At 37.3% G+C, this 22094-nt stretch overlaps 1 pseudogene; it reads right to left on the bottom strand.

The window, feature by feature from the left end:
• Nucleotides 1-10941: 10941 nt before the first annotated feature.
• On the bottom strand, nucleotides 10942-11246 carry LOC111552615 (annotated as a pseudogene).
• Nucleotides 11247-22094: the final 10848 nt, after the last annotated feature.

Raw genomic sequence — 22094 nt, 5'->3', positions numbered from 1 at the left:
TGAACTCTTTTTCGACGACCTTTTCTTCAGTGAAGATTGTTTCAAATAAAGCTGTCTGATATAGAGACATGGTTGCTAGGGAGACAGAGTCATGATGGCTGATGTTACCAGGGAAGGTAGAGCGGTGAGTCCCTGATTATAGAAGAGAACGATTTTTCATTCTCCTTGAAAGCGAATCTTCTTTATACACAGATGACAAGTTCACTAACTCAGTAGAAATAAGACTTCAGAAAGAAATATTAAATTTTAATGTTTCCTCAGAGTGATGTAAACCTAAAGATATTTTTTTATGGTGAATGAATGCGTTTATGCTCACCGATCTCTCAATTTGTGGTGAAAATTCTTTTGGAAAAACCAACATGGTGCAAATCTTTTTGTTTATAGAACTAGGCAAGCTCTCTAAGGCCTCAGTCTCATCATCTGGGTTGGTGAGGCCTTCATCTGGGAGGCATCTTTATCTAATATTTCTCCCATCTTCGTATTTGGTTATATGCAGATCAGTAAATACTTACTGTGATCCACTATGTGCTAGGCATTTTACTGGGGACTTTTCATACATTTTCTAATTGAATTCCATAATCCTAATTCAAGGTATTGTCATTTTAATAAACACTAGAAAGTATTCTATGCAGTGGAACAGGAGGGATCTGAATCCTGTTCAGTGCCACTAAGTTCTTTCTGTGGAAACATCTCGTGTAATTCTATAGCTAATGAAGAATTTAATAAATGCACAAATATTCCAATTTCATGTAAGCAACAACAGTACAGGTATTTTTTCTGTTAGTTTTACCAATACCTTTGAAAATCCATAAACGATCAAGTTTACTGAAATAATTTTAGGAGATTATCCTGGGTTTTGAAAAACAAAATGTGCTAAACTTTACTTAAATTTACCATTCAAAAGCTTGATTGGTTCCTTATTGTTTGGGTCTCCTTTAGAATGGTTTAAAAACCCTCATAATGTATCTCAACTGAAAGGAAAGACTTATTTAATATCTTGTATGTAATATTGTGCTGGAAGGGGTAAAACTGCCATGAAGTTCTTTATTTATATAAAGAATACAGTGGGGATATTATCAGATTATAAAAGGAAAGCATTTTCATAGAAATGCCCCTTCAATATTTTAAATTGGCAAACAGTTAATCCTATCACCCATATGCTGACATTCAATTTTAGATGTCTTCATCTGCCGTACCCTAGAACTCTTTAGTGACGTTCCAAGGCCGGAGCCAAAGAACATCTGCAGCTTATTCTGAGATAAGGGAGTTTTCAGATTATGGAATCTGACCAAAGTACATGGGATCAACCACTGTCCTTTAAGAAACAGTTGCCACTGTTTTGCTTCATATGAGAAGAAGGCATGGGTCAAGCTGAAGAATAAACTGGCACCCCATTAGCCTGAGAAGCCACATCTTGTAGCCCAGAATATCTTTTAGAAAGCAAAAGCGAATTAAAAAAGAAAAAGAAATGTTCTTGGAGAGCAAGAAGTGGTCTTGGAGTGCAAGTTGTATGACCTGAGTGAGATTTATTGAGGCAATTGTGTCTGGGTTTTCAAAAATACTGGATAATTTTATGATCACCACTAGCCACTTATAGCCTGGTCAGTGGAGATATGAGAGAAAAGTTATTTAAGGCTTCCGAATATGAGCTTATTGCCCCTGGGAATTAGGATTGAGAGTCTTTTCCATGCACTGCTTTTTCCTATATTATGCTATGCTATACTATTTTTTAAGAAGCAAAAAAGAAAAAAGCTAGATCCTTTCCTCTGAAATACCTTTTGTTGATCGCTCTAAGGGGCAGGACATTTGATTAGGTGGACTAGCTCAAGTATAGCAAATGCCACCCTACTTTAATAGAAGTTGTTTAGAAACATAGTGTTTTGGGATCACTACCTTAATGGTTATCTACAAATTTAACACTGCCAATCTCTTATCTCCCAGAGGGCATGGGCAAACTTTTAAATGACTCTGATTTTAGTGTTTGTGACACTGTGCATTCGATGTAAGCCTTTGCAGCAGACCTGAATCTTGAACACAGACTGAGATAAGAGATTTATTTGAAAGACGAGACTTGTTTCTCCAACTGCTGGGTGCTCATAAAAAGTGGCAATCAGATAGAGCTGTGTGAGTTTTAAACAAGGAAGAGAGAGGAAGTATTCTTCCACATACTTTGGGATTTTTATCTATAAACGAACTTTCAAGGGAAAGCCTTATTGTCACAGTAAGATGCCATATCTACGCACGTTATTAAGGGAAATAGTGACGTTAATCTATAAGATTTTGTTTTTCATAAATGAGCCAGTTTTACCGTTTTAAGGGATTCGATTGATTTAGTGAGTCAAAATAGTCAAATTATTTGTGTAAATTTCCCATGTTGATATAGTATAGGGATTATATGGGTATATACACTTCACAAGGCATCCAGAAATTAAGCAGGAGGGCTTGTGTACAGTTTAATGTGGGCCTCATATGGAACAGAAAATGACATATTCAATTCAATCCCAAGATATCTATTGAGTTTTTATTTTATGTCAGGCATTGCAGCTGTGACTATGGATTGGCTGTGGAGAAAAACAATTCTACCATTTAGAAAAGCATATTTACTGAATACAACACTGCTAGTGAGACAGATTGTACAAAACAGGTCAGGATTGTTTGACCTTAATTGCTATGTCAGCCTTCATTGCCTAAAGCATGTGGAATATTGGTGTGTTACAGCAAAGACCCAAGAGAACTGCATATTTTTAGGTTATTAATCACAAAATAAAAAAAAGATTTCATGAACATGTAAAATCTTCTTTGTTCTTTGGACACACACAAATTATTGTTGCTACATTTTTTCTTTTCTTCTTATTCTTTTTAAATAGACAGCAGCTATAATTGATTCAGCACTACTTTACCAGAATAAGTAAAGGTCTATTTGCCTTGCATGATATTAAATTAAATCTGTCTCAGAGATAAACAACTTAAATTTTAATGCTTCACATTCAAGAGTGCGTCTGTACCAATATTTAAATAACACAGTACATCTATCTTTCAGACTTTGATTCAATGTTTTAGTCTTCTTTGGTTTTAGGCTTTTATTGAAAGCTTGAAATGTATCTAATCTTTCTCTTTTCTGGAAAGGTAATAAGAGTATTGCTCCAAACTTTGCTCAATTAAAGAAATTGTGCAAATCTTACTTTGGATTCTCCTACTGAGTTATTTATTTGACCGGTTTAGAGCAAGACTTATGTAGTTTGCCTTATGATTAACATAAGGTTGACCACAGCATCCAATATGTTCTTATAAAGAAATTTGTTTCATGTCCTTCCTCATCTGTTTGAATCACTCCCATTCCCCAGATAACTGAAGGTGAGGCATTCCTTATAGGATTTTTATATGAATATAGGTATTTCGTTTTCATTTTTCATACATCAGATGAGCCAGTGGAGTGTGACTAGAATACATTTTCCTTTTCCAGAAATTTTTTCTCCTTTATATTGGCAAATATTCCTGCTGTACTACCTCCTCCTTTATGGAAAGTGTGTGTGTGTGTACATATAGTTTGTATGATAGGTATAATACATATATATTTTATGGAGAGAGAGAGGAAAAGTATGTGTGTGTCTGTACATATAGACACACACACACACACACACACACACACACACACACACAGAGATGATCCTTGACATAATGAGGTTACATCCCAATAAACTCATTGCAAATTGAAAATATCATAAGACAAAAATGCATCAAATACACCTAACCTGCTGCACATCAAAACTTAGCATAACTTATCTTAAATATATAGTCAGAACAGTTACATTAGCCTATAGTTAGGCAAAATCATGTAACATGATAATTTATTATTTTATAACACCATGTTGGATAGCTCACATAATTTTTTGAATATTATACTGCAAGTGAAAAACAACATGTTGTATGGTTACTCGAAGTATGATTTCTACTGAATGCCTGTCACTTTCATGGCCATTTTAATGTTGAAAAATGGTTAAGTTGAACCATCATAAGTTTGGGAACCATCTGTATGTGTGACACACTCATTTTGCCTCATGAGACGAGGGAGTGTTAGAAAAAAAAAATTGGCACCTACCATTATTTCTTCAATTTGGGTAAATTTCTTTTCTTTTTCTTTTTTTTTTTTTTGAGACAGAGTCTCTCTCTGTCGCCCAGGCTGGAGTGCAGTGGCAGGATCTCAGCTCACTGCAAGCTCCGCCTCCCGAGTTTACGCCATTCTCCTGCCTCAGCCTCCTGAGTAGCTGGGACTACAGGGGCCCGCCACCTCGCCCGGCTAGTTTTTTGTATGTTTTAGTAGAGACAGGGTTTCACCATGTTAGCCAGGATGGTCTGGATCTCCTGACCTCGTGACCCGCCCATCTCGACCTCCCAAAATGCTGGGATTACAGGCTTGAGCCACTGCGCCCAGCCTTCAATTTGGGTAAATTTCTAAAGCCTAAACATTTCTAAACTTGGGCAAGTTTCTAAACCTTTAAGAACTGCAGTTTCTTTGTTTGCAAAATGGAGGTAATCGTATCTACCTATTTTGGGTTTCATGAAGTTTAAATTAATGTGTAAAGCAAATAGATTATGACAAATTGTAGAAAAGTGTCAGCCTTTTCCTCCTTAATGTTAGTTATTGAGTATATTAGTAGGACAAAGCAAATTATTCTTTACTGTTTCCCATGAAGATCCACGAGAAATAGTAAATTATGTATTACATTTTTAATGTATAAAATTGTCAATCTGAAGAAATAGGATTTAGTACTAGGAGATTATGATGGTATTGTTTCACATGTTTTCTCAGATGTAACCAAAGTACACTCATTTGAAATTTTATTAACCATTGAAACTACTCTCTAGTTTGACAGATTATTTCAGTGAATGGAGTTGGTTTGGAACGTTGTATTTTTCCCCCGAAAATATTATGTACAACCCAAATGTATATTTTTTACCATACAAATACCCAGTTCATAATTATGCCAGGAAGACTTCCTGATGAGTTTAAATACAACACAACCCTCAGATGTAGCAGTTCAAATTGTAATCTATTAAGCATTTATAAGTAGCAGGCATTTGTGGTGGATAGTCTCCAATGACAGTCACCTCAATCCCTTTCTTCCCTGTACATGTCTGCTGCTCTTCCCACCAAGAGATGGAGTCTCCGTTTCCATCTCCTTGAATCTAGGCTGGCCTTGATGACTAGTGTGACTAGTAAAATGGGGGAGAAATGATGCTCTGGAGCCTCCAAGGCTAGGTCATAAGAAGTTTCATAGCTTCTTTGTTGATCTTTTGGGATGTTTCCTCTCAGAATCCATCTGCTGAGCTGTGAGAAATCCACACACATGAAGAAACCATGTGTAGGAGCTCCCGTTGGCAGCCCCAGCTGAGCTCCGGTTGGCCACTATTATCTACTGCCAGCCTTGGATGACCAGCTCAGTCAAGGTTGCCTGTGGCTATTGAACTGCAACCGCATAAGAAACTCCAATCATAGAGATAATAACGAATTGTTGTTTTAAGCCACCAAGTGCTGGGATAGCTTATTATATACAGTAGAACAGCCTTATAAGCAAATTACATGATGACTTATACAAACATATTCACATAAAGATGCAGTATGTGTTATATGAAACCTCAAACTATTAAACGGTTTATGCCCTTAATAGGCCGAAATTCTGTTTTTCATTTCAATGGGATCAAGTTTCAAAACCATAGTGAATGTATGGTGTTAGATTTGAGGGAAAGAATTGAAATACAGCATTTTGGAACTCTAACCTGCGTATACATTCATCCATTCATTTGAATATTGACTATATATATATGCAAAGCAATATACTAGGTGCTGCAGGGGATAAAGGGATGAATCAGAAAGCTCTACTAATATTAGCATTTTGGAAGCCCCTCCCTTTTCTCCCTGAGGACAATAAAACACAACATTCAAATTTCCTGCTGAGTTTTCATTTGTTCATTTCCATATTTTGGACCATTTTTACATGTGATTAGTTTCTTTGAGTGTTTGAAAGTGTAAAAAGCAAAAGATTGAAGAAAAAGTGGCAAAATACACAATAACACAGTAACCTTAAAACAAATAAACTAGTAAGCAATCTAGAATTTTGATGAAGATTTGTATGTTGTATGTTTTTCCTCAAAAACATATTTTTTATACCTCATAATCTTGCTGTTCTTTCAGCGAGATTTATATTCATGATCTGGTATAAATGATAGGATGGATCATAGATTATTTTGTAACTCAGATGCTTTAGATGTTATAAACCAACTGCTTATTGCTTTCAAGTATTATCACTTTTCTAAGAGCCTGAACTCTGATGGGAGAGAAGTTGGACTCTACTTCTGACTCTGACAATTATTATCTTTTCACCTTGAGTAATTTGGAAAATTCACTAAGCCTAAGTTTCATTATCTATAAGTAGAATGTAAGGATGATTTTGATATCCAAATACTATTGTGAATATTTGTTGTAATGATACATTTAAAGTACTTGCAGGGATTCTAGCACATAGTGAGAGACACTATTTTTTCTGAGGTCATGATCATGTGTGATTACATTACATTGTTTTAGAACAGAAAAAGAAATGGTGATGTTAAGAGTTGCATGCAATTTTATTTAGGTTCCACGGTGAATCACTGAGGGCAATTTAAGAATTATTTGGACCTATTTACTTCTTACAAATGGTTTTAAAATTTAAAACAACCTTTTCAAAAGCCCCACAAGCATTCTTAAAATGCAATTCCATGCAGATAGACCACTTGTCTGGTTAAAGTGGGGATGGGAAACAGTCTTACTTTGCACAGTAGTTATCTTACGACAAAATTCTACTGGCTTAGTGAAGTCCAGTTTAAAAACTACTACATGGGCTGGGCATGGTGGCTCTTGCTTGTAATCCCACTGCTTTGGGAGGCTGAGGTGAGTGGATCACTTGAGCTCAGAAGTTCGAGACCAGCCTGGGCCATATGGTGAAACCCTTTCTCTACAAAAAATACAAAAATTAGCCTGTCATGGTGGGGTGCATCTGTAGTCCCAGCTACTTGGGAGGTTGAGGTGGGAGGATCACTTGAGCTGAAGAGGTCGAGGCTACAGTGAGCAGAGATGACACCACTGCACTCTAGCCTGGGCAACAGAGTGAGACTCTGTCTCAAAAAAAAAAAAAAAAAAAGTAATGTATCAATATTGGCTCTTCAATTTTATCAAATGTACCATACTACTGTTAATAATGCAAAATGTTAATAGTAGGGGAAACTGCAGAGGTTGCAGTGGACTGAGACGGTGCCATTGCACTCCAGCCTGGGTGACAGAGTGCGACTCTATCTCAAAAAACAAAAACCAACCAAACTACTACACTAGGCTATTATTTATATGTTTGTAGCTCTATTTCTTTCTAGTCCTGCTTTGTCATGTGTTTTAAGCACTTTGAACCATGTATTAGTTTAAATGTCCTCTGCCATTCCTTGCCTCCCTATCAGTGTTTATGCTACTATCTCCACCTGCATAATCCTAACCTGTGCTTTTGCTTTTCAGCTATAAACCTCATCACACCAGCTTGGGACTGAAAGGATGTCAGGGGAACATGTTTTAAGAAAAGAACCTTAAAATGTATTAGCTTCCTATTACAAACCTTTTATCCCAATTAAAAAATGGAATCAAACATGTTTCACCTCAATTGCTCAAGCAGCCTGAGCTACATGTTCATCGCACAGTTTTAAGTTGTATAATTTGGGGTCTCTCCAAATACATTCTAGGGAAGTTGGTAAAGGCACTACCAGCTGGTGAACACAGATGCTATTTCATTAACATATTTAGCCAAATCTTGATGAATCCTAATTTATATTTGCTTAAACCAGGAAGTCTAATCTTTTTAAGTTCATTTTCCCAGACTTTCAGAAATCCCCAGTGATGTTTACACATTCATGAAATTTGCCTAGTTATAGGTCTTACTTCAGTAAGTCCAGTCCAAACCACACAGACCTGAGAGTTGTTCCCTAATTCTTATTTTCCACCCTCAGGCTTGACCACTGCTGTCACTAATGAGGCCAGACATCCTTTATATTTGACATGGGTAGCTTGAACCCTGCTTCTGCACCTGTAAAGTATAAATGAGAATGTCCCATGTGTACTTGGTTAGAGAGAGGAGCTGACAGTTCGCTTTACCAAGTAAGTGCTAGAGTAGTGGTAAAAGCTCTTTTAATTAAAAAAAAAAATTGAGTTATAAGAATAAAATAGGCACCACATTACCTGACTTCAAATTATACTACAAGGCCATGGTAACTGAAACAGCATGGTACTGATATAAAAAGAGATACAGAGACCAATGAAACAGAATGGAAAATCCGGAAACAAAGCTACATGTTTACGGCTAACTGATCTTCAACAAAGCTAACAAGAACTCACACTGGGGACAATCTCTTCAATAATTGGTTCTAGGAAAGCTGGATATTCCTATGCAGAAGAATGAAACTAGACTCTTACCTACCTCTCACTCTATATAAAAATAAACTCAAAATGAATCCAAAACCTAGATAAGACCTGAAACTATAAAAGGACTAGAAGAAAACATAGGGGAAATGATTTAGTATGTTGGTCTAGGAAAGTATTTTCTGATTAAGACCTCGAAAGCACAGGCAAAAAATGGAAAAATAAACAAATGAGGTTATATTAAATGAAAAATCTTCTGCACAGCAAAGGAAACAATCAACAAAGTGGAAAGCCAACCTAAAGAATGGGATAAAATATTAGTAAAGTATTAATCTGAGAAGGGATTCATATCCAGAATGTACAAGAAACTCAAACATCTCAACAGCAAAAAAACAAATAAGAAACCAAACAATCCAATTAAGTAATGGGCAAATGATCCAAAGAGACAGTTCTGGTAAATATATGAAAAACATGCTGTTATTTTCAACTTTTCTATTATGTTTTATCTCTTTTATTTATATATGCTTTAAGTTCTAGGGTACATTTGCACAACGTACAGGTTTGTTACCTGTGTATGCATGTGCCATGTTGGTGTGCTATGCCCATTAATGCATCATTTACATTAGGTATATTTCCTAATGCTATCCTTCCCCCCTCCCCCCTCCCTCTACCCCACGACATGCCCCAATGTGTGATGTTCCTCACCCTGTGTCCAGATGATCTCATTGTTCATTTCCCACCTATGAGTGAGAACATGCGGTGTTTGGTTTTCTGTCCTTGCGATAGTTTGCTGAGAATTATGGTTTCAGCTTCATCCATGTCCCTACAAAGGACACGAACTCATCCTTTTTATGGCTGCATAGTATTCCGCGGTATATATGTGCCACATTTTCTTAATCTACTCTATCATTGATGGACATTTGGGTTGCTTCCAAGTCTTTGCTATTGTGAATAGTGCCGCAGTAAACATACATGTGCATGTGTCTTTGTAACGGCATGATTTATAATCCTTTGGGTATATACCCAGTAATGGAATGGCTGGGTCAAATGGTATTTCTGGTTCTAGATCGTTGAGGAATCGCCACACTGTCTTCCACAATGGTTGAACTAGTTTACAGTCCCACTAACAGTGTAAAAGTGTTCCTATTTCTCCACATCCTCTCCAGCATCTGTTGTTTCCTGACTTTTTAATGATCGCCATTCTAACTGGTGTGAGATGGTATCTCATTGTGGTTTTGATTTGCATTTCTCTGATAGTCAGTGATTATGAGTATTTTTTCATGTGTCTGTTGGCTGCATAAATGTCTCAAAAAGTGGGCAAAGAATGTATCTCTTATAACTAATAAATTGTTGGAATTTCAAAAATATATCATAATTATTTTGTTTTTTAAACAGAACATTTAGTGCATATAGATGATGAAATTACCAGTGTTTCAAATTGTTCTATCTTTTTTCTCCTTTCTTGCCTTTTTAGGAGTATTTCTGATTATTTCATTATTCCCCTTTAGTACTTTGAAAGTTGGACATTATGTTTCCTTTCTTTTAGTCACTTTCGTAGAAGTTATAATGTAAATAATTAACACATCAGAAGTTAATGTCAAAAGATACCTTTACCTCTTTCCCAAGCAATACAAGTCTTAAAATGCCTTAATTCCATTACTTTTCTCTTGATTCATGCTATTTTGCTATACATCTTAATTTTATTTTTATCCTCAATAATGCATTATGATTATTATTGGCTTTATATAGTAAAAATTCATTTATGTTTACTCTTTGCTGTTTTATTTTTTCTTGCTTTTCTGACATTCCACTGGGATCACTTTCATTTTTTTCTGAAGAATGTGATCTAAAATTTTATTAGTAAAGATCTGCTACTGGTAAACTTTCTTAATTTTTGCTTGCAAAAAAAATGCCATTATTTCCCCCTTTTGAAAAAATATGTTTTCTTTGGATATAGAATTCTACATTGAAATTCAATTTTTTCAGCCCATTAAAAGTATCATTCCATTATCTTTTGGTTTCACTAATGTTCTTGAGAAGTTAGCTCTCAGTCTGACTATTGATCTTTTGAAAGTAATATTTTGTTTTTCTCTAGCTTCTTTAATATCTTCTCTTTGTCTTTGGTGTTGTCCTTGTTTACTATAATGTGCCATTTCTCCTGGGTAGGGATGTATTAGGCTTCTTTAATCTAAAGATTGATGTCTCTTACCACTTCTAGAATATTTTTCATGATTATCTTCCCAAATATTGCCTCTGCCTCAATCTCTCTTACCTCTCCTTCTGGGGCTCTGATAAAAAATGTGTTATACATGCTAACTCTAATTCTATCCTTAATTTCTCTTAACTTTCCTTTGTCTACACCCAACCCCCATTTATTTATTTCTTTATGTTGCATAAGGGAGTTTCATTTTTTTTAACACATTTTAATCAGATAGCAATCTTATCACACATGGTCCAAGAACACTCAAATAATAAATCAAATATAATTAAATATTAAAGTTTGGTCTTTAAACATTGTAGCCAGTGATACCACACTTGCCTCTCATCTCTCCAATATAAAAGCACATCCACACCTCAGAGGCCACCAAACCGTTCAGCACAGCTTCCTTAACTGAGTTGTTTGAAACTAAAAATTTGGGCACTACTATTTTTTAAGGCTCTGAATAGTTCTAGGGATATTAGCAGGGCGGGGAGGAACCAGCTCAACCTTGGTATTGTACCAAAATGTGGCCAATGAAGGTTTCAAATAAGTCACAGCAGCATTCATCAGCATTGAGGCCTTCACTACAAAGTTATGGACAAATTGGGCCATCGTTCTAAGATGAAATGTTTGTCACCCCAAATGACCAGCTGAATCAGTTTCTTCTAATCTATTTTACGCTGCTTAATTTTCTCCTCAGCTGTGTTTAATCTGCTCATGAACACATCAACTGATTTTTAAAATGTAAATAGAAATATTTTTTAAAATTCCAGAATATCAACTTTATCCTTTCTCAGAGTTGCTGGGTTACTTTATATAACTCCTCATAGATATATTAATTCTCCTCTTTAATAAGTATTTTATAATATATACCTAATGATTCTAATAGCTTAAGTCTCATCTGTTTTGGCTTTTTTTCTTCTAATGGGGCCTTGTTTCAGTGGGTACATAGTTTTAATTCCGAGTTGCTCATTTTTCTTGGGAAATTATTTGTAGGAATACTTTGAGTCCTGGGATAAAAATGAAAATAAAGATGAAATCCAGAGATGACTATTGTTTGTTTCTGTCAAATATCCGAGGGAGCTGTGCCTAGGATCACTCTAAACTAAATTTACAGTCTAAGGTCTTTCAGACCACATAGGTCATATGAATTAGAGCTATAAATCTATACCAAGGTTGGCTTATGATTAAAACTTTTCAGAGAAGATTTATCCCTTTTGCTGTCTTTGGTATCAAGACATGTTTCCTTGTAGCTCCTTATAGGTAGGGAAAATAGAAGGTGGGATGAGCTTATTTCTGATTCACTTTCACTGAGTGTGTAGCCACTTGGGGTCTCAAATTATTGGTTGGGAAGTATCTCTTACAGGCTTCCTAACCTGGGTTAACTCTGCTTTATTTTTAATCCAGCTGAGTCCATGAGGCTGTGAAAATGAAAATCAAGTTTATTGCTTCAGAAACTATGTCTATGACAAAAGCAGCTTTAGTTATTTGTTTACTATTTAGATTCTCTTTTCCACTTAGTTTTGATTGATAATACTTTACTTTTTTATATCATACATATTTTTAACATGACATTTTATGTTTAACCCAGTATTTTTAGTTGTTTTCAAAAGGTTAATCAATCCCTCCAAATTCCCAGCCACCATAACATCTGAAGTAGAAATCTCCATTTCTTTCTATACTAGTAGTGAATCACTTAATCATATGCAGACTTGTCACATCTCCTGCTTTGTTATTAATAGTTATTGGATTGTATGACATTTTATGTGTATATGCCATCATTCCAATTACATTGTAAACTGTCCAAAATAAGTTTGTTATGACCTGCATGGCACCTAAACAGTGTTGTTAACATCACTGTTGTCCAGCATATGTTGACTGATTGAAAAATGGGTTACTATTTCTTCAAGGAGTATTCTGCTTTTTATTTATCAGTATAGCACCAGTGACCCACTGGCAGTAAGTAATGCTCTTTAAGTTGTTTTCTACATCCATGCTGATCTATCTCTACTCCTAGATGCCATTTGTCACCAGGGGATTACATTCATGAAAGAGAGGAGATTAGTAAATCTGAGTGTTACTTGTGAGTGTTTGTGAGATAGTAGTGGCAGAGATGGCTAGTGTTCTATTTTTTATTATTATACTTTAAGTTCTAGGGTACATGTGCACAATGTGCAGGTTTGTTACGTATGTATACATGTGCCATGTTGGTGTGCTGCACCCATTAACTCATCATTTACGTTAGGTATGTCTCCTAATGCTATCCCTCCCCCTACCCCCTCCCTACAATAGGACCCGGTGTGTGATGTTCCCCTTCCTGTGTCCAAGTGATCTCATTGTTCAGTTCCCACCTATGAGTGAGAACATGCGATATTTGGTTTTCTGTTCTTACGATAGTTTGCTGAGAATGATGGTTTCCAGCTGCATCTATGTCCCTACAAAGGACAAGAACTCATCCTTTTTATGGCTGCATAGTATTCCATGGTGTATATGTGCCACATTTTCTTAATCCATCTGTCACTGATGGACATTTGGGTTGATTCCAAGTCTTTGCTATTGTGAATAGTGCCACAATAAACATACGTGTGCATGTGTCTTTATAGCAGTATGATTTATAAGCCTTTGGGTATATCACCAGTAATGGGATGTCTGGGTCAAATGATATTTCTAGTTCTAGATCCTTGAGGAATCGCCACACTGTTTTCCACAGTGGTTGAACTAGATTACAGTCCCACCAACAGTGTAAGAGTGTTCCTGTTTCTCCACATTCTCTCCAGCACCTGTTGTTTCCTGATTTTTTAATGATTGCTGTTCTACCTGGTGTGAGATGGTATCTTATTGTGGTTTTGATTTGCATTTCTCTGATGGCCAGTGATGATGAGCATTTTTTCATGTGTCTGTTGGCTGTATGAATGTCTTCTTTTGAGAAATGTCTGTTCATATCCTTTGCCCACTTTTTGATGGGGTTGTTTGGTTTTTCTTGTAAATTTGTTTGAGTTCTTTGTAGGTTCTGGATATTAGCCCTTTGTCAGATGAGTAGATTGCAAGAATTTTCTCCCATTGTGTAGGTTGCCTGTTCACTCTGATGGTAGTTTCTTTTGCTGTGCAGAAACTCATTAGTTGAATTAGATCCCATCTGTCAATTGTGGCTTTTGTTGCATTTGCTTTTGGTGTTTTAGACATGAAGTCCTTGTCCCTGCCTATGTCCTGAATGGCATTACCTAGGTTTTCTTCTAGGGTTTTTGTGGTTTTAGGTCTAACATTTAAGTCTCTAATCGATCTTGAATTAATATTCGTAAAAGGAGTAAGGAAAGGATCCAGTTTCAGCTTTCTACTTATGGCTAGCCAATTTTCCCAGCACCATTTATTAAATAGGGAATCCTTTCCCCATTGCTTGTTTTTGTCAGGTTTGTCAAAGATCAGATGGCTGTAGATGCATAGTATTATTTCTGAGGACTCTGTTCTATTCCATTGGTCTATATCTCTGTTTTGGTACCAGTACCATGCTGTTTTGGTTACTGTAGCCTTGTAGTATAGTTTGAAGTCAGGTAGCATGATGCCTCCAGCTTTGTTCTTTTGACTTAGGATTGTCTTGGCAATGCAGGGTCTTTTTTGGTTCCATATGAACTTTAAAGCAGTTTTTTCCAATTCTGTGAAGAAAGTCATTGGTAGCTTAATGGGGATGGCATTGAATCTATAAATTACCTTGCGCAGTGTGGCCATTTTCACAATATTGATTCTTCCTATCCATGAGCATGGTGTGTTCTTCCATTTGTTTGTGTCCTCTTTTATTTCACTGAGCAGTGGTTTGTAGTTCTCCTTGAAGAGGTCCTTTAAATCCCTTGTAAGTTGGATTCCTAGGTATTTTATTCTCTTTGAAGCTATTGTGAATGGGAGTTCATTCATGATTTGGGTCTCTGTTTGTCTGTTACTGGTGTATAAGAATGCTTGTGATTTTTTCACATTGATTTTGTATCCTGAGACTTTGATGAAGTTGCTTACCAGCTTAAGGATATTTTGGACTAAGATGATGGAGTTTTCTAAATATACAATCATGTCATCTGCAAACAGGGGCCATTTGACTTCTTCTTTTCCTAACTGAATACCCTTGATTTCTTTCTCTTGCCTGATTGCCCTAGCCAGAACTTCCACCACTATGTTGAATAGGAGTGGTGAGAGAGGGCATCCCTGTCCTGTGCCAGTTTTCAAAGAGAATGCTTCAGGTTTTTGCCCGTTCAGTATGATATTGGCTGTGGGTTTGTCATAAATAGCTCTTATTATTTTGAGATATGTTCCATCAATACCGAATTTATTGAGAGTTTTTAGCATGAAGGGCTGTTGAATTTTGTCAAAGACCTTTTCTGCATCTATTGAGATAATCATGTGGTTTTGTCTTTGGTTCTGTTTATATGCTGGATTACGTGTATTGATTTGCGTATGTTGAACCAGCCTTGCATCGCAGGGATGAAGCTCACTTGATCATGGTGGATAAGCTTTTTGATGTGCTGCTGGATTCGGTTTGCCAGTATTTTATTGCAGATTTTTGCATCAATGTTCATCAGGGATGTTAGTCTAAAATTCTCTTTTTTTGTTGTCTCTGCTAGACTTTGGCATCAGGATGATGTTGGCCTCATAAAATGAATTATGGAGGATTCCCTCTTTTTCTATTGATTGGAATAGTTTCAGAAGGAATGGTACTAGCTCCTCCTTTTACCTCTGGTAGAATTTGGCTGTGAATCCGTCTGGTCCTGGAATTTTTTTGGTTGGTAGGCTAGTAATTATTGCCTCAATTTCAGAGCCTGCTATTGGTCTATTCAGGGATTCAACTTCTTCCTGGTTTAGTCTTAGGAGAGTGTAAGTGTCCGGAAATTATCCATTTCTTCTAGGTTTTCTAGTTTGTTTATGTAGAGGTGTTTATAGTATTCTCTGATGGTGGTTCGTATTTCTGTCTGGTCTGTAGTGATATCCCCTTTATCATTTTTTATTGCGTCTATTTGATTCTTCTCTCTTTTCTTCTTTATTAGTCTAACTGGCAGTCTATCAATTTTGTTGATGTTTTCAAAAACCAGCTCCTGGATTTATTGATTTTTTGGAGGGTTTTTGGGTCTCCATCTCATTCAGTTCTGCTCTGAACTTAGTTATTTCTTGCCTTCTGCTAGCTTTTTAATGTCTTTGCTCTTGCTTCTCTATTTCTTTTAATTGTGATGTTAGGGTGTCAATTTTAGATCTTTCCTGCTTTCTCTTGTGGGCATTTAGTGCTATAAATTTCCCTGTACACATTGCTTTAAATGTGTCCCAGAGATTCTGGTATGTTGCATCTTTGTTCCCATTGGTTTCAAAGAGCATCTTTATTTCTGCCTTCATTTTGTTTGTACCCAGTAGTCATTCAGGATCAGGTTTTTCAGTTTCCATGTAATTGAGCAGTTTTGATTGAGTTTCTTCATCCTGAGTTCTAGTTTGATTGCACCACGGTCTGAGAGACAGTTTGTTATAATTTCTGTTCTTTTACATTTGCTGAGGAGTGCTTTACTTCCAACTATATGGTCAATTTTGGAAAAAGTGTGATGTGGTGCTGAGAAGAATGTATATTCTGTCGATTTGGGGTAGAGAGTTCTGTAGATGTCTATTAGGTCCTCTTGGTGCAGAGTTGAGTTCAATTCCTGGATATCCCTGTTAACTTTCTGTCTTGCTGATCTGTCTAATGTTGACAGTGGGGTGTTATAAATTATTATTGTATGGGAGTCTAAGTCTCTTTGTACGTCTCTAAGGACATGCTTTTTGAATCTGGGTGCTCCTGTATTGGGTGCATATATATTTAGGATAGTTAGCTCTTCCTGATGAATTGATCCCTTAACCATTATGTAATGGCCTTCTTTGTCTCTTTTGATCTTTGATGGTTTAAAGTCTATTTTATAAGAGACTAGGATCGCAACCCCTGCTTTTTTTTGTTTTCCATTTGCTTGGTAGATCTTCCCCCATCCCTTTATTTTAAGCCTATGTGTGTCTCTGTATGTGAGATGGGTCTCCTGAATACAGCAAACTGATGGGTCTTGACTCTGTATCCAATTTGCCAGTCTGTGTCTTTTAATTGGACAATTTAGTCCGTTTACATTTAAGGTTAATGTTGTTATGTGTCAACTTGATCCTGTCATTATGATATTAGCTGGTTATTTTGCTCGTTAGTTGATGCAGTTTCTTCCTAGCATCGATGGACTTTAGATTTTGGCATGTTTTTGCAATGGCTGATACCGGTTATTCCTTTCCATGTTTAGTGCTTCCTTCAGGATCTTTTATAGGGCAGACCTGGTGGTGACAAAATCTCTAAGCATTTGCTTGTCTGTAAAGGATTTTATTTCTCCTTCACTTATGAAACTTAGTTTGACTGGATATGAAATTCTGGGTTGAAAATTCTTTTCTTTAAGAATGTTGAATATTGGCCCCCACTCTCTTCTGGCTTGTAGAGTTGCTGCCGAGAGATCTGTTGTTAATCTGATGGGCTTCCCTTTGTGGGTAACCCGACCTTTCTCTCTGGCTGCCCTTAACATTTTTTCCTTCATTTCAACTTTGGTGAATCTGACAATTATGTGTCTTGGAGTTGCTCTTCACAAGGAATATCTTTGTGGTGTTCTCTGTATTTCCTGAATTTGAATGTTGGCCTGCCTTACTAGGTTGGGGAAGTTCTTTTCCAACTTGGTTCCATTTCCCCCCTCACTTTCAGGCACCCCAATCAGATGTAGATTTGGTCTTTTCACATAATCCCAAATTTCTTGGAGGCTTTGTTCATTTCTTTTTACTCTTTTTTCTCTATATTTTTTTTCTCATTTCATTTCATTCATTTGATCTGCAATCACTGATAATTTTTCTTCCAGTTGATCAAGTCATTTGCTGAAGCTTGTGCATTTGTCACGTAGTTCTCATGTTGTGGTTTTCATCTCTATCAGTTGTTTTAAGGTCTTCTCTGCATTGATTATTGTAGTTATCCATTCCTCCATTCTTTTTTCAAGGTTTTTAGTTTCTTTGCACTGGTTACATAGTTCCTCCTTTAGCTCTGAGAAGTTTGATGGACTGAAGCCATCTTCTCTCCACTCCTCAAAGTCATTCTCCATCCAGCTTTGTTCCGTTGCTGACGATGAGCTGCATTCCTTTGGAGGGGGAGATGAGCTCTGATTTTTTGAATTGCCAGCTTTTCTGCACTGCTTTTTCCCCATCTTTGTGGTTTTCTCTACCTTTGGTCTTTGATGATGGTGACGTACTGATGGGGTTTTGGTGTGGGTATCCTTTCTGTTTGTTAGTTTCCTTCTAACAGTCAGGACCCTCAGCTTCAGGTCTGTTGGAGTTTGCTTGAGGTTCACTCCATACCCTGTTTGCCTAAGTATCAGCAGCATAGGCTGCAGAAGATAGAATATTGCTGAAGAGTGAGTGTTGCTGTCTGATTCTTGCTCTGGAAGCTTCATCTCAGGGTGTACCCAGCCGTGTGAGGTGTGATGTGCCGGTCTGCACCTAGTGGGGGATGTCTTCCAGTTATGCTACTCAGGGGTCAGGGAACCAGTTGAGCAGGCAGTCTGTCCATTCTCAGATCTCAACCTCCATGCTGGGAGAACCACTGCTCTCTTCAAAACTGTCAGACAGGGACTTTTACATCTGCAGAGGTTTCTGCTGCTTTTTGTTTAGCTATGCCCTGTCCCCAGAGCTGGATGGAGTCTACAGAGGCAGACAGGCCTCCTTGAGCTGTGGTGGGCTGCACCTAATTCCAGCTTCCTGGTGGCTTTGTTTATCTACTTAAGCCTCAACAATAGCAGGTGCCCCTCCCCCAGCCTCACTGCCACCTTGCAGTTAGATCTCAGACTGCTGTGCTAGCAATGAGGGAGGCTCCCTGGGCATGGGACCCTCTGGGCCAGGTGTGGGATATAATTTCCTGGTGTGCCGTTTTCTAAGACCCTTGGTAAAGCGCAGTATTAGTGTGGGAGTTACCCGATGTTCCAGGTGTTGTGTGTCTCAATTTCTCTTGGCTAGGAAAAGGAATTCCCTTCCTCCTTGCGCTTCCCAGGTGAGGCGATGCCTCACCCTGCTTCAGCTGTCACTGGTCAGGCTGCACCTGTGGACCAGCATCAACTGTTCAACATGCCCCAGTGAGATGAACCCAGTGCCTCAGTTGAAAATGCAGAAATCACCCATTTTCTGTGTTGCTCACGCTGGGAGCTGGAGTCTGGAGCTGTTCCTATTCGGCCATCTTGGGCGCCACCCCCAAGATGGCTAGTTTTCTTCCAGAATCTGTTCTATTTTTCTTCCATTACAATAGGGTTTTTAGTGAGATATCCAACTTCCTAGAAACATAAAAATACACTGGCCAGCTTCCTTTGTAGTGAAGTATTAAATGTGGCTACATTATGGAATGTAAGTGGAATTATCCTGTGACAGCTTCCAGAATCCTTTAATGTGAGTCAATTGGTAGGTACCCATGAATGCTTCTTTCCCTTTTCCTCTAACTGACTGCACAGCATACATGTAAGGCTGCAATTCCATCACAGTCCATGAGTGAGGACAGAATCCATAGGATACCAGAGCAGAAAGTTGGAAAGGCTTTGTGAAAAAGGACTGCTCTACTGTCTTTCTGGATTGTTTACCTCTAAAATTTTGCCTGAAAGGCAAACTTCTAGCATGTTTGAGCCACTGTTATTTTGGGTTTCTGATAGTTACATCTGAACATTATTCTAACAAATCTAGGGAGTAAACAGTAAATCACAGAAATTATGGAGCCAGGAAGTTTGTTTACAAATATCTAGGATCCATGACATAACATTTAGCCACACTTAATTTAGAGATTTATTTTTTATTTTTTTATTTTTTTATTTTTTATTATTATACTTTAAGTTCTAGGGTACATGTGCATAACGTGCAGGTTTGTTACATATGTATACTTGTGCCATGTTGGTGTGCTGCACTCATCAACTCGTCAGCACCCATCAATTCGTCATTTATATCAGGTATAACTCCCAATGCAATCCCTCCCCCCTCCCCCCCATGATAGGCCCCGATGTGTGATGTTCCCCTTCCTGAGTCCAAGTGATGTCATTGTTCAGTTGCCACCTGTGAGTGAGAACATGCGGTGTTTGGTTTTCTGTTCTTGTGATAGTTTGCTAAGAATGATGGTTTCCAGCTGCATCCATGTCCCTACAAAGGACGCAAACTCATCCTTTTTTATGGCTGCATAATATTCCATGGTGTATATTTGCCACATTTTCTTAATCCAGTCTGTCACAGATGGACATTTGGGTTGATTCCAATTTAGAGATTTTATCAATCCTTAGAAAGGTAGGATTGCATGATAAATAGCATAAGCTAACTGTGTAATATGTTTCATACGTTTAAATGAAATGTGTAGTAATGTTACTGTTTTCAGTACATACTTTGAGTACCATTATTCTGTAATTTTAAAATTATCTTTTTAACGTATCCACATTAAATGTCTTCTCTGTATTATTATTGATAATTCTATGGAGTAGATTAAACCACAAAGCAAGTATTCTTAGTCTTGGTGAATTTCATGTCATAATGCAGTGAATGGCTCAGGAATCATGAGGCATTTTTAAAAACATAACGTGACTAGGTATTTGTGATTTATATTCATGCATATAAATTTTCCCACTAAAACAAAATAAACTGACTAGAGCCATTTCTACAATTTTGATTTTTTGTTACACCATTGAAATATTACTATGATTCTCATTTCAGCAACTTTGATTAATTTTATAAGAATAAGAAGGGAAATATAAAGATTTTACCAAATCTTTCAGAAACAGATAACTGCCACGTAATATAGGTATTCTGAGACTTAGAACTGATTCACTCTTCAACTCATTCTATAGGATGGCAAAATGTTGCTATTGCTTTCAAAAGAAGACAGCCTGCAAATGATAACTAAAGGCAATTTTCACTTATAGACAGATACCAAAGTCTTAAATAAAATAATAGCAAATTGAAAAGGCAGCATATAAGTCATCATACATCATGACCAAGTGAGTTGTCTTTTAGGTTTGCAAGTATGGTTCAATATTAGGTGATAATGGTTTGGCTCTGTGTCCCCACCCAAATCTCATGTTGAATTATGAGCTTCAGTGTTGAAGGAGGGGCCTGATGGGAGACAGTTGGGTCATGGGGGCAGATTTTCACCTTCCCCCTTGCTATTCTCCTAATAGTGGGCAAGTTCTCACCAGATTTGATTGTTTAAAAGTCTGTAGCACTTCTGCCTTCTCCCTCTCTCTCCTGCTCTGCCATGTGGAGATATGTTTGCTTTCCCTTTGCCTTCCACCATGATTGTAAGTTTCCTGAAGCCTCTTAGCTGTGTTTCCTATACAACCTGAGAACTGTGAGTCAAGTAAACCTCCTGTCTTCATAAATTACTCAGGTAGTTCTTCATAGCAGTGTGAGAACAGACTGATACATTAGGAAAGCTACAAAGCTGGGTACAGTGGCTCACATCTGTAATTCCAGTGCTTTGGAAAGCTGAAGTAGGAGGATTTACTTGAGCCCAGGAGTTTGAAAAGCTACCAGGGTAATGCATTTTACTAATTATTTTTTTAAGGGGGGACGTTTTGCTCTGTCTTCCAGGCTGGAGTGCAGTGGCACAATTGTGGTTCATTGCAGCCTTGACCTCCTAGAATCAAGCAATCCTCCCAAATCAGCCTCCCAAGTAACTAGGGTTAGAAGCACGTACCACAACACCTGGCTATTTTTACAAATTTTTTTATAGAGATGGGGTCTCACTATTTTGCTTAGGCTGGTTTTAACTCCTGAGCTCAAGCAATCCTCCCACCTCAACCTCCCAAAGTGCTGGGATTACAGATATGAGCCATTAATTCCAGCACTCTGGAATTCCAAAGCACTTTGGAGTTCCAGAGTGCTGGAATTACCCAGCCTATTTTACTAATAAATTTAAAGGATGAGGGGATGATAACTCAGTAGATACTAAAAAATCTCTAATCCTAATACAATTTCCTAGAAAGATAGAAATAAAGAGAAAATCCTTTAACTGGAGTGTATTTATGAAAGATCTTAAACATGGATTATACTTAAAGTTAAAACATTAGAAATATATAGCTAAGCACAAGACAAAAATACTCACTATAGCTGGTAATAGTCTACATTGAAGTGTTGCTCAATTCAATAAATTAAAAAAATTATATAAAGTATATATTTTATAATATTGTTTATATTATACAATGTGTAATAATGTACATGTTTCTATTTTTTTTGTTTTGTTTTATTTTTGTTTTTGTTTTTTGGAGACAGAGTCTTGCTCTGTCGCCCAAGCTGCAGTAGAGTGGTGCCACCTTGGCTCACTGCAACCTCCGCCACCTGAGTTCAAGCGATTCTCCTGCCTTGGCCACCTGAATAGCTGGGACTACAGGTGCATGCCACCATGCCCGGCTAATTTTTTTGTATTTTTAGTAGAGACAGGCT

The sequence above is a fragment of the Piliocolobus tephrosceles genome, chromosome 3 (genome assembly GCF_002776525.5).
Source record: "Piliocolobus tephrosceles isolate RC106 chromosome 3, ASM277652v3, whole genome shotgun sequence".
NCBI lineage: Eukaryota > Metazoa > Chordata > Mammalia > Primates > Cercopithecidae > Piliocolobus > Piliocolobus tephrosceles.
Note: the sequence above shows the minus strand (reverse complement) of the source record. Positions and strands in the feature narration are given on the sequence as shown.